This window comes from Silurus aristotelis, assembly GCF_946808225.1.
Source record: "Silurus aristotelis genome assembly, chromosome: 9".
Classification (NCBI taxonomy): Eukaryota; Metazoa; Chordata; class Actinopteri; order Siluriformes; family Siluridae; genus Silurus; species Silurus aristotelis.
Genome location: NC_139582.1, coordinates 25797490 through 25815161, shown reverse-complemented (window position 1 = coordinate 25815161; position 17672 = coordinate 25797490). Strand labels below are relative to the sequence as shown.

Here is a 17672-nt window from a genome sequence, read left to right as displayed (position 1 = left end):
TAGAGGACAGGGTGGTATGGAGACGGATGATCCGCTGTGGCGACCCCTAATGGGAGCAGCCGAAATAAGAAGAAGAAGAAGATCTCTAATTCAAGATGATCACCTTAATGATTGTACTTCTTCTTTAATTGTATTAGATTATTCTAAGCATTCCGTCTTTTCAATTAATCATTTATTATGGTCCTGGAGTCGCTTAGAACCTTGTGCTCGGCTAACTATACCTGCTCACGGAGGCACATTGGCCAGTCCGAATCTTTGTCAGAGGATATAACGGTAAACTAATATTCTTTAAGTAGGCCGCTCAATGCTTGCTCATTCATAAAGAACTATTGATTTAGTTACTTGGTCATAACTTGCTTAGTCAGTGATAGCCGCTACACATGCTCACGGACACAAACTCGCTAGACTGTCCCTTAGTCAGAGGATATAACGGTAATCTAATATTCTTTAAGTAGGCCGCCAATGCTTGCACAGAATCTCCCCAAACCTGGGGTCTGTTCTACTGATTTGGGACTGAGATCATATTTCCAATCACACTGAGACCTTTAAAATGATATACATTCCTAAATTGTAATTATTACATGATGCAAGTAAAGTAAATTGAATTCCGAGACCTTCTCAGTCACCTTTCCATGATCTGGCCATCTCCCCAGGAGGGAAAAAGGGGGGCCCAAGTATGGGTGACTGGGCAGCTGAACAAATGGCTTTCTCTTCTCAGATCAAATAGATCCTCTCCTCAGATTAGAAGGTTTATTGTTTTGTTGCATGTTAGTTCTCCGGGTCTGGCCTCATGAAGTTGCATGGCAGTTCTCATGGTCTGGTACCATGAACAGATCTGACCATCCTTACAGTTTCTCCCCTGGCCCCTTGGGGGAAACTCAGAGCAGTCCCCGAGGGGCCATCATTGGATGGTGATTTTTGTCCAAGGTTCAGTGATATTATAGTCGATGCAAAGCTGGTACCTGCAAAGTACTAAGGGTTACGGCAGAATAAACCAACGTACGTAGGAAATGAATATGGTGTCGTAAGTAGCAGCATTGGAACAGAGTGAATACAAAGATGAGGAAACTGCTAATGGCACACCCTTGAATTATCCAATCCCACCAGGTGTAGACATACTGTGCCGAGCGGGTGGATAAGCTGGATAGGATGTTTGCAGTCCTCTTAGCCAGATTTGTCTCCACCTGTGCTTGGTTAAGATGATATTCAGTCTGCAAAATCATATTCTGAACCAAGTCCATTGTGTCAACCAAGGTTTGTGTACCTTGGTCGTAGAAGGTGTCCTCCCACCATGGGGAGACATCAATGTCCATTGGCACTCTCCCCAAGATATTTATCTGACCCATAGAGAAATCCTCTGTCACCTCCAAGCAGAAGGTGTGATTTGCAGGGCAGGTCAGACCTCCATACGTAAATGAGTTCATTTCACTGATGACACACCACTGTGTATGAGAAACTGGAACAGCATTAGAATGACCATGCAATGATTGTACATCAATAATTGTAGAATTATTAGAGGCAAATGGTTGTAAAGTGTTACAAGTACAAATAATATAGCTAGATGTTTCATGACAACAGGTGCGAGTTGTAAATAAGATCTCAGTGCCCTTCAAAGTCATATACCCGGTAAGGTGGTCCCATTTCATTATTTAATCTTTTACTACGATGCCAATAGATCGTATAGTGGTGGAATTTAAATATACCTGATCTGGGTAAATTAAAGGGAAAGTAGCAAAAAACCCAATGCAGCCAGAACACTCATTGCCAGTATACATCATTAACGTAGACAAAAGTTCAGAATAATTGATATTTAATTTTTTCTGAGGTACAAAAGATTTTAATCTGTTATCAGTAGTTGGGTGTGACAGATTGAACAGAAGTTCTGTGAATTTTAGATGAGTAGCATTGTGAGTTATGCTATGTGTGCATCTGTAAAGGGCTGGTTCTAAATCCTTGGTGGAGTAACACTTTTTAGGATCTTGACCCTGGTTGTCATTTTCATATAAAGTATATAAACCACCAATGTTTGATCCTGGATACCTTTTAAGTTTATACTAGGCGGTAATGTTATGTAAGGATAATGATGCACCTGTATATCCTTTTATGTTTTTGACCGGAAGATGAGTGGAACAGCAAATTTGTGTTGCACAATTTGGATCTGGGGCTACACCGGGAGGCCATGTAACTATATCTTAATATGTAATTGCAGTGTACAATTTGGATGGCCCCCTTAGTATATTTCCATACTCATCTCCCACATTTTGGGGTGTGTGTGAGTGTAACCCATTGTCCCAATTCAATGCAGGTGGGACCTAACACTGTTCAGACATCTGGCATCCATGGGATTGCTATTACTGTCCTGAAAAATAGACATAGCACAAATATCACAGTTAATTTAATGAATCTTTGAACGGTTTGCATTGGGACATGTGATACCATCTCATCTTTCCTCTGATGGTCACAGCCACACAACTGTTGCAAACAGCTTTAATTTCATATGGCCCATGCCACCTAGGGGAAAATGCATTTTGTTTAACAAAGACACGAACCATAACAATGTCTCCTTCTGTAAATGTAATTATAGAGTTTGGATTGAATTGTGCATCGTTTGCCAGATCTGACTGTTGTTGTTTAAGTGCAGCGTGTGCATATAACACCTTCAATTGCTCTTGCAATTGTTTTAAAGCAGTCTCCTGAGTTGCAAGCATGAGGAGCCCAAAGTCTGCTGGGGAAATCTCTGGATCAAAGGGCAGTTTCATCACACTTCCAGTCATAATTTCATATGGGCTGATGCCCGTAGCCTTTGATGGTGTTGCTCGCAATACAGTCAGAACTGTGGGTAGAGACTCAGTCCACTTGTTCTGGTGCTGTGCTTTAATGGTGTGGTTGACACGTTCAACCATTCCAGAACTTTGTGGGAGGTATGGGATATGGAACCTTTGCTTGATGTTTAGCATTTTGCACATGTTTCTCATAAATTGTCCGGTAAAGTGAGTACCTTGGTCCGATTAAATTTGAATCGGTGCCCCCCAAAGAGGGATGATTTGGTTCGCTTTCACATGTGCCACTGTGTTCGCTGTGTTATTGTGAGTGGAAATTGCTTCAACCCATTTTAAAAATGTATCAATTATCATGAGACAATAGCGGTACCCCCCCCTTGGCACTGGGTAGCGGACCAATGAAATCTAATTGCAGGTTTTCCCAGGGTGGTTTAGGCCTGAGTAGGTTTGTTCGGCCTTGCCTGCCCTGATTAACTGTAGCATATACCAGACAGGTGTTGCACCATCTTTTAATATCTGCTGTCATTCCTTGCCACCAAAACTGTCTTTGTATCAGCTGCAATGTCTTTGCTGGTGATATGTGAGCATACTCATGATACATCTTGATTACTGGTTTTTGTAGGGCTTCATAAACGACAAATTTTCCATCTCTCAGTACAATACCTTTGTAGCGTCTGGCACAGGTCATTTAGATTTCATGTCCCAGGCATTCCTTTTAACCTATGACATCTTCACCTCAATCAAAAGGTGAAACTTTTATTGGGGGTGGTATATCCGTAAAGTGTCACACTCCCCCTTCCAAAGACACGAAACAGGACCAAACCCTGAACTCTTGTTGAGTTCACAAAGACCCTCTAATCACACACACACACACACACACCCACCCACATACAACCGGCTCCAGAGCGTTTGGATTTTACCACAAGACAGATAACCCCCTTTGCAGATTCTCTGTTTGACCCTCACCCACACACACACACACACACACACACACACACACACACACACACACACACACACACACACACACACACACACACACATAAACACACACACAAGGGAACATTCCTTCTCCTAATAAAACAAAATAAATAAGATGCTCCACATCCCACGACATTAACCTATATTTCTATGTACCTAAGAATTCTATTAATGTAACTCTGTTGATGTTGTCTCTTCTATTAAGGCTTAATTGACTTAGAATTATCTGTTCTTTACTTTCCTGACAAGGGTGCATTTCATTTGATCATAATACGACATTGTATTACATCAGTTATACTATAATTACTGATCTCTGTAAGTTAATTTACCCCTGTTCTAATGCTGTAATTTCTTTTAAGGCCGGATGTCAAAATGTATACAAAATTGAAAGTGCATTGTATTTAGTGTTTTCATGTTTCCTTTTTATCAGAACACAATACTGGAGTAACATCAGTTACACTTTGATTACGAATCAATGTATGTAATGCCTTTATGCCGTCAATCCTTTTCATGTTTAGTATCCAAATGACCACAAAATTATCTGTTACTTATTTCCCAAACAATGGTGCATTTTATTTGATCACGAAAGTCACCATACCGTCTTAATACACTTCAGATAAAACTTTAAAGTTTTATAGTCCAAACCACGACCACAGACACATGAAACAAAGGAAAGTTTTTCCCTCCAAAATTTCAACCCATAGTATTGGCCATTCCCCCAAAGATGGGTGGAGTTCGAGACCTTTAAAATGTCACAAACACCACCAATCGTTGGTCAGACGTTTGAAACAGCTTGGAAACGACTCCCTCTTCCTTCAAGATCTTCCGGCAAGCTTCACTTCCAAGAACAACCATTGCTCTGATCTTCAGGAGAACCTGAAAGAACATCTGACCCCACCCTAACTGGCTCTTCAAAGATTTCTTTGTCGCATCCGGACTCTTGTGCAACAAGCCAAAGCAAGTAACCGTTTCCTTTACCAACGAATTTAGATGCGTATTTTAAGTCTTATTGAATCTTTAGGTGAATTAAAATTCCTGTGACGATTTCCCAGTTAGGGTGTGCTTAATTTTGAAGCTTAAGCATTGCCATATTTCCTTTCCTTCTTTTCTCTCCTTGCTTCTTTTCCTTTCTCTTCCTCCTTTTTAATTTTACTTTCGTTCATTTTATTTTCATTTTTGTTTCTTTCCTTTTGTTTGTTCGTGTAGCTGGCTTTATGTGTGTTTTGTCTCATTTATCAAATGCCATATTTTTCACAAGTGATTGTCTCTGAGTACGTTTCACAAATGCAAAGTTCCTGCAACACCTGGTCTGAACTACATGCTCTTTTTAAATTAATTCAATTTGATTTACGGTATAAACAATAAAAGTGGGTTACGTCTTTCTTGGCCAGGCAGATACCTCTTTTATAGAATTAATATAAAATGATACTGTCTGCTTGCCGGACGAACAGACAAGTAAATGTAATGTTAATTTCATTACCGTCAATTTAACTTAACTTAAATATTTATAATTACTTATAAATGTTTACCTTTCTTTACGAGCTAAATTTGCTACACCTTCAATAACATTAAGCATTTGATCATGCTTTAAATGCGGTACAAGATCTCCGTCAGAGACCCACAAGTCTTTTTGGTACTGTTTGAGATCTATAGGAGAAACCTGTATTGCCCTGCCAACTGTTGCCTTCTACTGCAGCTAATTTAGCCAGTTGGTCAACAATGTTGTTGTTTTGCTCATGTTCGTTAGGATGCTTGGTGATGTGGGCTCGTACTTTGACAACGGAAATGGGGGTATCACGCGCTTATATGACTTGCCATATTTTTGTTATGGTGTTAAAATGTTTTATCTGCGTTCTTGCAGACGTAAGGAATTTTCTGAGTTGCCACTGAGCCATAAAATCATTGACAACACCAAATGCGTAGCGGCTATCAGTATACACGCAGAGTGCCCCTGTGTGTGCTTTTATTGCTTCCAACAAAGCAAGGAGTTCATCGAGCACCAAAAACCACGAGGCATTTGTTGATACTTGAGATAAAGTAGAAGCTGGGTTTGCCACAATCGGTGTTGTTTTCGGCAAAACTTTATTGAGATGCTGGTAATCAATGCAAAGTCGCCATTTTCCGTTTGGCACTGGTAAGCATGAAGAGTTGGTAGTAGAACTGCACTGCCGAATTATGCTCCTTATTTCAAGTTGTTTTAAAATCTCATGCACGGCAGCTTCTGTCTCTGGCTTGATACGATATTGCCTTTGTGGGGGAGGTGGATCTCCCTCAATGCAAACTTCAAAATCAGTGAGACCGCAGTCGTATTCATGATTAGCCCAAACATTACTATGTTTGTCGATAAAATGCTGGATTCAGTCTGTGTTATGCATGGACATGATGCTAAGGTTGCCTTGTGGTAAACGATTTTTGCCTGTTTTGTTAGTTTGCAGTTCAATTTGTTTTTTAAAACAGTGAATTACAAAGCCATGTTTTTGCATGATGTCGATTCCTAACACAGTACCCTCACTGTTGTCTGGTAAATACCAAAATGATTCTTGTAACACTGCCACGCCTAAGTCAAGCTGTACTGGCTGTGTTTCGGTTGCTGTCATTACAGTGTCCCCTATGCCTTTGATCTGAATTTGGTGTATGCTAAACGGTAAAGGAATATTTTGCAGGAGCACGCAGCACCGGAATCAACAAGGACATTAGCTAGCCGGCCTCCAACACTAGCTCTTATTTTGATTCGATTGCCGCTTTTGATAATGCTCCCTATTTCAACGGAGGCCACGCATCCCTATTGGGGATTATTATATTTTGCTAACAGGTTAGCGAGTTCTAGCTGTAGATTGCTGTATGGACTATTTTGATTTTGTGTCTGCTCTTCCCTTTGTTTTGGGTTGTTTTCTGTTTGTTTTATAATCAAAGCTACTAATTGCTTCAGTATTCCATTGTCTGCTTTAGAGTGGGAGTTTTGGTTAGAACCCCAACCTCTTAATTTAAAGCAGTCTTTGACTGTATGATTACTTTTCTTGCAAAAAGTACAGTGTGACTGGAATTTTGGTTTTTGCTCAATTTGCTTATCTTGTCTACCTTCAGCTACCCACTGTGTTGCCGCAATGGAGCGTGTTTTATTTTGTTTAATTCTGGATTCAATTCTGGATTATCTCTAGGATACTTCACACCATCTGACTGGTAAGACATCAAGAAATCTTCAACTATAAGAACACGCATACTACAGACCAAATAGTTACATGTTCACACACAGCCCAGTTTATAGAAACCGTATCTATTCCTCGGGTAGTAAAACCAAGAATTACATACACAAGATCCAGAAATAATCTTATTGCAGTTAAAACTGAAAAATGCCAGATAAACAAACACAACAAAGTTCTAAAGTTCGGTCTTTTAAACATTAGATCACTTGCACCCAAAGCACTGATTGTAAATGAGATGATCACAGAGAATAATCTCGATGCACTCTGTCTCACTGAGACCTGGATTAAACCAGGTGATTATATGGGTCTAAACGAGTCTACACCGTCAGGATATGTTAATAAGCATGAGCCCCGTCAGACTGGTCGTGGGGGGGGTGTAGGAACCATTTATAGTGCTTCTCTTAATGTTAGTCAGAGATTAGGATTCAGCTTTAAATCATTTGAAGTGCTCGTTCTTAAAATTGCACTTTCAGACATGCACAGAAAACTCGTTTTGGTCACCGTGTACAGACCCCCAGGACCCTACGCTGATTTTCTTCATGAGTTTGCTTGTTTTCTCTCAGACCTCTTGATCAGTTTTGATAAAGTGCTGCTTGTAGGAGATTTTAATATTCATGTAGATGATGCAAACGATGCCCTAGGATTATCATTTGTCGATTTACTAAACTCTTTTGGAGTTAAACAAAACGTCACCAGACCAACCCACCGTTTTAACCACACACTAGACTTAATAATATCCTACGGAGCAGACGTCACTGATATAGATATTTTACCCCAGAGTGATGACATCACAGACCATTATCTCCTACTGTACACACTACCGGTAGAGCAGATTAACCGTGTTTCACCACGGTATCGACTTGGTAGGACTATTATTCCAACCACTAAGGACAGATTCATAAATAACCTGCCTGATTTATCTCAGTTTCATATTAAACCCATAACTGCTGATCATCTTGATGAGATGGCAAACAACATAGACCTTATCCTCACTAGCACTTTAGACACTGTTGCCCCCATCCGGTTAAAAAAGGTTCGAGAACAAGCACCTGCACCTTGGTATAATAGTCATACGCATGCCCTAAAGAGAACAGCACGTAATCTGGAGAGAAAATGGAGGAAAACTAAATTGGAGGTATTTAGAATTGCGTATAAAGACAGTATGCTTAGCTACAGACAGGCGCTAAAAGCTGCTAGAGCTAAACACCTGAGCAAACTCATAGAAAATAACAAAAACAACCCCAGGTTCCTTTTCAGTACAGTCGCTAAATTAACAACAAATCAGGGATCTGAAAAATGTGTTCCATCACAGTTTAGTAGTGAAGACTTTATGAATTTCTTCACTGAAAAAATAGATAACATTAGAAAAACAATTGTGGCAGTTCAACCTCTGACAGCATCTCCCGACACAATCGTACTTACAACCCCACAACTACACTGTTTTACATGTATAGGACAGGAAGAGCTGTATGATGCTATTATGAAAGCTAAATCAACAACATGTCAGTTAGATCCAATTCCCACTAAACTACTGAAGGAAGTGTTATATACAGCTGGTGAGCCTCTTTTAAATATTATTAACTCCTCACTATCGTTAGGTCATGTCCCTAAATCCCTCAAGTTAGCAGTTATTAAGCCCCTCATTAAAAAACCTAATCTGGATCCAAACACGCTATCGAATTACAGACCAATTTCAAATCTCCCATTTATGTCTAAGATTTTAGAAAAGATTGTCGCTGCCCAGCTATGTAACCACTTGCAGGAGAACAATATCTTTGAAGAGTTTCAGTCAGGTTTTAGGCCCCATCATAGCACAGAAACTGCTCTAGTTAAAATCACTAACGACCTGTTTTTAGCTTCAGACCAAGGCTACATCTCCCTATTAGTTTTACTAGATCTTAGTGCTGCATTCAACACTATAGATCATGATCTTCTCCTCGATCGCTTACAGAATTACATCGGTATTCAGGGACAGGCATTAAGCTGGTTTAAATCCTACCTGTCCAATCGTTACCATTTCGTAGATTTAAATGGAGAGCTATCCAGGATAATGCTAGTAAATTATGGCGTGCCACAAGGGTCAGTTCTGGGACCCCTGCTTTTTACAATATACATGCTTCCATTAGGAAATATTATTAGAAGGCATGGAATTAGCTTCCATTGTTATGCTGATGATACCCAGCTATATATTTCATCCAAACCAGGCGATACAGCTCAATTAGCTCGCATAACTGAGTGTGTTGAAGAAATAAGAGATTGGATGACCCATAACTTTCTGCTATTAAATTCTGATAAAACGGAGATTTTGCTCATCGGCCCAAAAAATAGTACACAGAAGCTCCAGCATCTCAGCCTGCATTTAGACGGTTGTTCTGTAACTACTAGTTCAACGGTAAAAGACCTGGGAGTTATTTTAGACAGCAACTTATCTTTCAAAAATCACATCAATCAAGTTACAAAAACAGCCTTCTTTCACCTTAGAAATATTTCTAAGCTAAGAAATATGTTATCTATTTCTGATGCAGAGAAGCTCGTTCATGCGTTTATGACCTCTAGAATAGACTACTGTAATGCATTACTAGGTGGATGTCCTGCATCATTAATAAACAAGCTTCAGTTAGTTCAGAATGCAGCAGCAAGAGTTCTTACTAGGTCAAGAAAATACGATCATATAACCCCAATCTTATCGTCCCTACATTGGCTTCCTATTAAGTTTCGAATAGACTACAAACTACTGCTACTCACTTATAAAGCACTAAATGGTTTGGCTCCCATGTATCTATCCAGTCTCTTAACACGCTACAATCCGTCACGCTCCCTGAGATCTCAAAACTCTGGGCTTCTAGTAGTTCCTAGAATAGCAAAGTCCACTAAAGGCGGTAGAGCATTTTCACATTTAGCTCCTAAACTCTGGAATAGTCTTCCTGACAGTGTTCGGGGTTCAGATACACTCTCCCAGTTTAAGTGCAGATTAAAAACATATCTTTTTAGCAAAGCCTACACATAACACACATCACACACATCACATCACAACCTTGTGCTCCAGAACATCTGATCACATGCACATTATCAACTTGTGCTGTTAATATCATGAACAGCAGCTACGCTAATTCCTCTCCACTGCTTCTCTTTCTCTCCCCATCCCGAGGCATCCTGAGGTTTGGCCAGCTCCAGTCACGTCCCACCTCGTGAAGATTATGGACCTATGGATGATCATGGAGAAGTAGATGCCGAGTGTTTAAAGGCCCTGGCATGGAGAAGCTGATGCTGGATCTATGATGATCACAAATTGTTCTGTATTGTTGAAAGATTTATGACCAAACTTTTGATGTCACCCATATGAGGATGGGTTCCCCTTTGAGTCTGGTTCCTCTCAAGGTTTCTTCCTCATATCATCTAAGGGAGTTTTTCCTTGCCACTGTCGCCACGGCTGCTCATCAGGGACAAACGCACACCATTCACCTTCACTGTTGTTTTCTGTAAAGCTGCTTTGAGACAATGTCTGTTGTGAAAAGCGCTATACAAATAAACTTGACTTGACTTGACTTGACTTGGAAGCCCACTCCACCAGTGACAAGTATTTTCTGGTGGATCAGCACCACGCATTAAGGCCTGCTGAATGTGAGGGCCTGCATTGTTTTTCAGGAGTTGTATTAAAACCTTCTGATCACGCTGTGCATCTTCCAAACCCCGAATATTCTTTAAATGTCACCCATAGGCATTCTGCAAATGTTTCAAATGGCTCTTCCAGATCTAGTTCGGGTCATTCTCTGCTGCGGCGTCTTAACTCTGTGTTATTAAGATGATGATTATACTGGTTATTCACCGGTTCTGGGGAAGAACTGCGCATTGTCTGGCTTATTTTTAGGGCTCGGCTACTGCACGCCATAACATCATTCTCATTACTATTGCTGTGAATTTCGCTTTCGAGTTTCGAATTTATTGCGGCTGATCTAAGCGCAGCTATTGGAAGCCCACCAGAATTACAGCAGTCTTCCAGCACTTTGGTATATTTTTTATCCAACCGAAGCTTGTTTTCAAGCCTCTTGATTTTTGTTTCCATTACGGCGCCCTGTCTTGCCCAGGTTTGCTTATCGTACGCAGATGCTTCAACCCACGCTTCGAAGTTGCTTCAACTCATCCGATCGCGCTTTTTTAAGCTCTTTAATGCTTGCAATGGAGCGCATGTTTTGTTCCATAATTTTTGTTGTTCTTATGAAGCAAATAAAGAATTGCAGTCGAAGTCTTATGATAACGTTTTTTCGACTCCAGTTTTTGCCCCACTGTGGAGTACCACAGTAAAAGTTTATCATTATTCCATTCTAGATCCACTTCTTTGCTGTGTAAACGCACAAACGCATTCTTAATCCGTACGGCAACAGCCTTCCTTGTCTCCACTCATCATATTCTTGCCCTGATAATCCATGTTTTTTTTTTTTTTTATACTCTTAGATTATACCGGATTTCTACGGTCTCCGGTCTATCACTTGGGTATGTTGACCCGTTCTATAAATGTGTCTATATAGGGTGCGTCTTTTCTTTCCCTCAAGACTTTCTAAACAAAAGATATAAAAATGAACTTACCATATCAGTTGAAGATGGAGAAGGAGACACTCCTCATGTTCTGTTGAATCTGAAATGTCGCGCTGAAAGACGTCACTCGCCTGAGACTGGGAGATCACGTCGGGGTCACCAATTTGTTGGGTGCCCACCCAATGGCCCAATGACGGAATCCACTGGTGTGGGTGAAGGTATTCTGCGTGTTAGTCCTTCTCGCACGACTGTAAAAGATTACTCAAATAGATTGCACTTTGTTACATTAATCTAATTTTAACCTTTAATCTGACAATTTATAATAAAAATTTAACTTGAATATCTCTAATTCAAGCTGATCACTTTATTGATTGTGGTTCTTCTTTAATTTTATTAGATTATTCTAAGCATTCCGTCTTTTCAATTAATCTTTTATTATGGTCTATCAGCATCAGTACATTAAATCAACAAAGGTGATTATTAACAAACTTTAATGCCACAATGCATGCTGGGTGCCAGAATAGCACAAAACTCCCAGGATGCATTGCAGCACAAATAAATTTCTTCCTTTGGTTTTAGTTGTTTTGCTTTTGTTTTTACCATGAATGATTTTTAAATGGTTGCGGTTCAAGGGTTCAACACTAAAGCAAACACTGGTCTCCATTATGGTAACTTCAAATAAAAGAACACCTAAACACCTGAAATCTCTTTTAAAGCTTTTAATAAGTGAAGTTGTTTCAGAGATGTTTAATCATCCTCTGCTGAAATCTTGAGAGATTTAATGTGTTTTATTTTCAGTTGATTTCATCTTTGGCTGTAAGTTGTGTTTATCTGGTCTTGTTTCTCTTTCCATCAGTGATTCTGCTTGTTCACACGTGTCCATCAAAGTTCAAGCCTCATTTAATTAGTCACTTCATGATCTCATTAACTTCATCACTGCTTCAGTGTTACTTCAACACACTGTTGGAGCACCAAAAGTGCTCTTTTTATGCATGCAAAAAAAAAAAAGTAGATTTTTGGCCACCCTGCTGCCAGTAGTTTACTTTAAAATCCTGTAAATTCTAAAACATGGAATTAATGTTTATTTAACAGTTAAATACTGTTAATGTTGATACAAGTGAACGTAATACTGTTTGCATTATTGCTTGTAAAACTATTTCCTACATTAGTTTACTAGTATAGTCCACTTAACAGAGTGAATGGAAACAAGTGAGTAAATTTAGACACTGATGAACACCTGCTGTTAAGACGCAGAATCACTGAAGAAACTAACAAGAAGTTACATACAATTACAGCCTTATGAAATCAACTGAATTAAAACAGGATGATTTAAGCAACTAGAAAAACAGAATTACAAACTTCATTTATTATAGTTTTACTTTATTTTTTTTTCAAATTTCTACAAAACATTCTTTAAAACTTAACAGGGGTTTATATTTTATAAAAAATGTTTTTGACCTCACTATTTTTGAGATCAGTGGTTGCTGTAGCTGGGCTCTTCACCCTTGACTCTTTAGCATAATTATTTCTCTGCTTGTGGTGAATGTGTTTGTAAAGAACATTTGTTATGAAAATAAACATCAAGAAAAAATTTAATTTTGTAATGTTGTTTAACTATTCATGGTGATGTAGTTATCACCTAATGAACTTATTATTTTTTATGGGATTATTTAATTTATTCCATACTCTTTACAATAGTAACATAACATTAACTTCACCAATTATTAAGAGTAGTAGTTTATCAGCTGTGCTGCCAGTAGTTTTTTTTGTAAAATTAAGAAACAAAGGGCAAAATACTGTAAAACCTAAAAGTCTAATTCCTCTTGTGTGATTTGTGGGTTACATTTGTGTAAAAGAGTAGAGCCTGTGTTCAAGTCAAAGTTGTACAGAGAACTATTGATGTTATGCTGTATGTTGCCTTGTATAAAGGCAGTAACTGTGTAGTGTAGGGTGGCCCACCCAATGGCCCAACGACAGAATATATTGGTGTGGGTGAACACGTGGCAGTGTGCAGTCTTTCTTGCGCTGCTGTAGAAGATTACTAAAACTGATTGCAATTTGTTACGTGAATCCAATTTTTAAACCCCAATCTGACTCCAGTTTATAATAAAGATTTAGAGTGAATATAGTTAATTCAAGGTGATCACCTTATTGGTTGTATTTCTTCCTTAATTCAATAGATTATGCTAAGCATTCCGACTTTTTAATTAACCATTCATTAAAAATCCAGAGTCGCTTAGAACCTTGTGCTCGGCTAACTATACCTGCTCATGGAGGCAAATTGGCTGGTCTGAATCTAAGTCAAAGGATATAAAGGTAAACTAATATTCTTTAAGTAGGTTGCAGAAGCTTTGTGCAAATTTTGGAAAGGAAAGCAGGAAGGGCTTTTAGTTGAGTGAACTTCTTGTGTGGAACTTCACATATTCAATATATTCTTATGTAAAAAAAAAAAAAATCAGAATCAGGATCAGAAATAGCTTTATAACCAAGTGGCCACAGGAACTTCTACTGCAGGAGAAAGTACAGACATAATATAACAAAAAAGTAAAACAGACAATTAAATAATGCAATATATACAGAAGTAAAAATATTGTTTAAATGAATGTACAGATGTTATTTACAAGTGTGCAGTTTACAAATGGACCATCGGATTCTATGGAATCTATAGGATGGAGAATGATGGGATGGAGAATGACTGACAAACGACTAAACCAAAAACAAAAGGAAAGCAGACATCATTAATCAACACATGAAACTCAACAATGGTGATTATTATCAAACTTTTACACCACAATGCATGCTGGGTACAAAACTTACAACATACATTGCAGCACAAATAAATTATCCAGCTGAATGTTCTTACTATCTTCTTCCTTTGGGTTATTTTTTTTGTTATGAATTTTTACTAGATTGTTTCATGGTGCTCAGCATTGACCTACTTAGTTTAGTTTGGTTTGGTCTTTCTCTAAAAACTAATTTGAGAAGGTCTCAAGAGCAACACTCAAACCAACACTGATATCCATTATGGTGACTTCAAATGAAAGTACACCTGAAATCTCAATTAGAGCGTTTAATAAGTGAAGCTGGTAATGACTTTATTTCTGTCAAATTTCTACTTAACGGGGTTTATATATTGTTGAAAATGTTTTTCATGACCATTCGGTGCAACCCAGATGAGGATGGGTTCCCTCTTGAGTCTGGTTCCTCTCAAGGTTTCTTCCTTATGCCATTTCAGGGAGTTTTTCCTTGCCACAGTTGCCACCGGCTCACTCATCAGGGACAAACTTACTTATAAAGAACATATTCACTTTTAATCACCACATCATCTGTGTAAAGCTGCTTTGATACAATGTTCATTGTTAAAAGCGCTATACAAATAAAAATGAATTGAGTTGAATTGTTGACAAATCATGTTACATACATATATCATATTTACCGCTGTTACTGGTGATTATATTTATTGACCACCGCAGAACTCTGGTCAAGGTTTTTGAGTAATCAGATAAAATTTAGCCATTTATTGCACAAGAATAACACTACACACGGAAGTTAGTGCCACAGTCCAAACTGTTTGGTCGAGCCCTTCTGGCTATGAAAATCAGTTCGGCTCTTCTTGGTTTTTTGGCTGTTGTGAATGTGTTGCTAAAGACCATTTATTATAAAGAGAAAAGACAAGAGAAATTGTGGAGGTTTTGGTTATCTATTGATGTGAAATATGCTTTCAATTTGCATATCGTCGCACATTTTTATTGTGCACCACAAACAGGCAAAAATCTTTCCTATGAATGTTGTTTGGATTATGCCTGTCCAGTTTTTTTTTTTTTCTTTCCTCTGCATATGAGTCATATTTCAAAAATGAAAAGATTAAATCTTATTTTTAAAAATTTATAAAATTTTAAAGGGGGTACATGGCTGAAACATGTACTGGTGAAGCAAATAAGTTTAACTTTTATGAATGCTGGTTCTCCAATTTCTTTAACAGAGTGTTCAGCCTTAAATGGTTATTATTGTAAAAAAAATGTATCTTACCTGCAGCAATACTCACTCTATTTACTCTATTTACTCTACTCTAGAATCACTGAAGGAAAGAACAAGAAGCAAAACTACATACACTTACAGCCTTAGATGAAATCAACTGAATTAAAACAGAATGATTAAACAAATCCAAAAGCAAAATGAAGGTAATTTATCTGATGATATCCAGGTCACTGGTCAGTTCCCGTTCAGGAACTCGAGCTGCGTCGAAACGCTATGGGAACGCCCCTGCGTAACCGCGCTCTGAACCAGGTGTGTAATCTGACCAATAAGCGTTTGGAACGCGACGTCATCAGCGTGCGACGTCGCGTAAACAGAAAGCTAGACATGGCTGCGAGATGGACCAGACGCTAGCTCCTGCGAGAGAAGGTAAGCGCCGCAGGGATGCAGGGAGTGTGGCACGGAGACGCAGCGTCTCCTTCCCTCGCGGAACTAGGGTTACGTCCGTAACCTAGAGACGTTATCTTAGGATGTTTTTGGCAAATGACATAAATATATTATTGTATTTCTCAATATAATTATACAATTTAAACCTTCAAATGAGTAACATTACTCTTAAGAGTAATGAGTAATTGAATGTGAATAGGTTTTCTATATTAATGATCTGTTCAATAATATTTATCAGTACAGAAAAAGCTTTTTACTTTCACATTCCTCAGACTCAAATTATGGAAGGCATAATATGAACACCTCCCAGATATAAGAATCCATAATGGACACCAAAAAAAAAAAAAAATTATTACCTTAACATTCTTTATTTTCCCATGTAAAATGCAATTGAGTGTTTCTAAATTAAACATTAAAAAGAAACATAGCACCAAAATAATTGACACAATGGCTGTAAATTTGCAGGTTTTATTTAGATTGAAATTGCATGTAAATTGTTATAAAATATTAAAATACATTTACAGATTAATAAGCATATCAGGAACTTTTATGATTTTGTTAGTGTTAAGTTTTTGTAAAGTAGTCAAAAAAAGTCAAACGTGCTGTTCGTTTATCATCCCTATGTCTCATGTCACATTTAGGAGTAATTACATCTACCAGCTGTGTCTATCTGTATACCAAAATTCAACCAGATACTAGATTTTTCAAATGTCTGAAAAATTCATATATTTTCTTTCCATTTTTATTTTTGTATTTTCTTTTTAATGGTTTTACATTAAATCCTAGTATTTCCCAGAATGCAGTCTTCGGAGTGTATTTTTGTACTTGGAACGGAGGCATACAGTATATACCGCATTTGGATTAAAGGCAGCACAGCAGCCTCTTTTTTTTAATACAGCTGGAGATGACATGCTTGCTTGACCAAAGACCTCACACAAGTACACAGCACCACTGTGGTCTTCTTCATTCCTTTTACATTTTCTAATACAGACTGCTCAGTGTTTTTTCTTTACCCTGTCTTCTGGTCATTTTTACTTCTGTTTTTTTTTATTTTTTTTATATGTATGCCTTCTTTCTTTTCCCAGCCAGTTCCTGTCTTTCCATCATGGCTCCACCATATTGAGACTGTGTCTGTCCCCTGAGCGAAACCAAAATTTAGAAATTCTCAGAAAGTCTGTTGAAGTAACCTGATTAACATTAAATTAAATAGGACTGAACGCACAGCCAGAACTTCTAATCTAAAGATAGGATTGTTGAATATTAGATCTCTCTCGTCAAAAGCGCTGACTATAAACAAAATTATTACCGACCAGGAATTTAAAATAATGTGTTTGACAGAAACGTGAATTAAACCGAATGAATATGGAGCATTAAATTAAGCGAGTCCTCCTGGGTATAGTACACCAAACCTGTCTAAATGGCAGAGGAAGCGGAGTCGCAGCTATTAATAATAATAATCTAAGCATCACACAAAAGACTAAACACAAATGTAAAACATTTTAAGTTCTTTACACCAGCATAAACTATTCAGTGTCCAAAATCAGGTCCAGTCAGTCAATTCCACTAATTATTATTTATAGACCCACAGGGCCATACTCTGATTTTCTCATAGAATTTGCAGATTTCATCACAAATTTAGCTACTTCTTTAGACAAAGCATTAATTATTGGTGACTTTAATATTCAATTCAATTCATTTTTATTTGTATAGCGCTTTTAACAATGAACATTGTCTCAAAGCAGCTTTACACAGA

General features: G+C 38.1%; 1 pseudogene across 1 annotated transcript; it reads right to left on the bottom strand.

The window, feature by feature from the left end:
- Nucleotides 1-493: 493 nt before the first annotated feature.
- LOC310731576 lies at nt 494-2903 on the bottom strand (annotated as a pseudogene). Its single transcript has 2 exons — nt 2658-2903; nt 494-1820 (listed from the first exon to the last, which is right to left on the bottom strand). The product of its transcript is annotated as an uncharacterized misc_RNA (transcript).
- Nucleotides 2904-17672: the final 14769 nt, after the last annotated feature.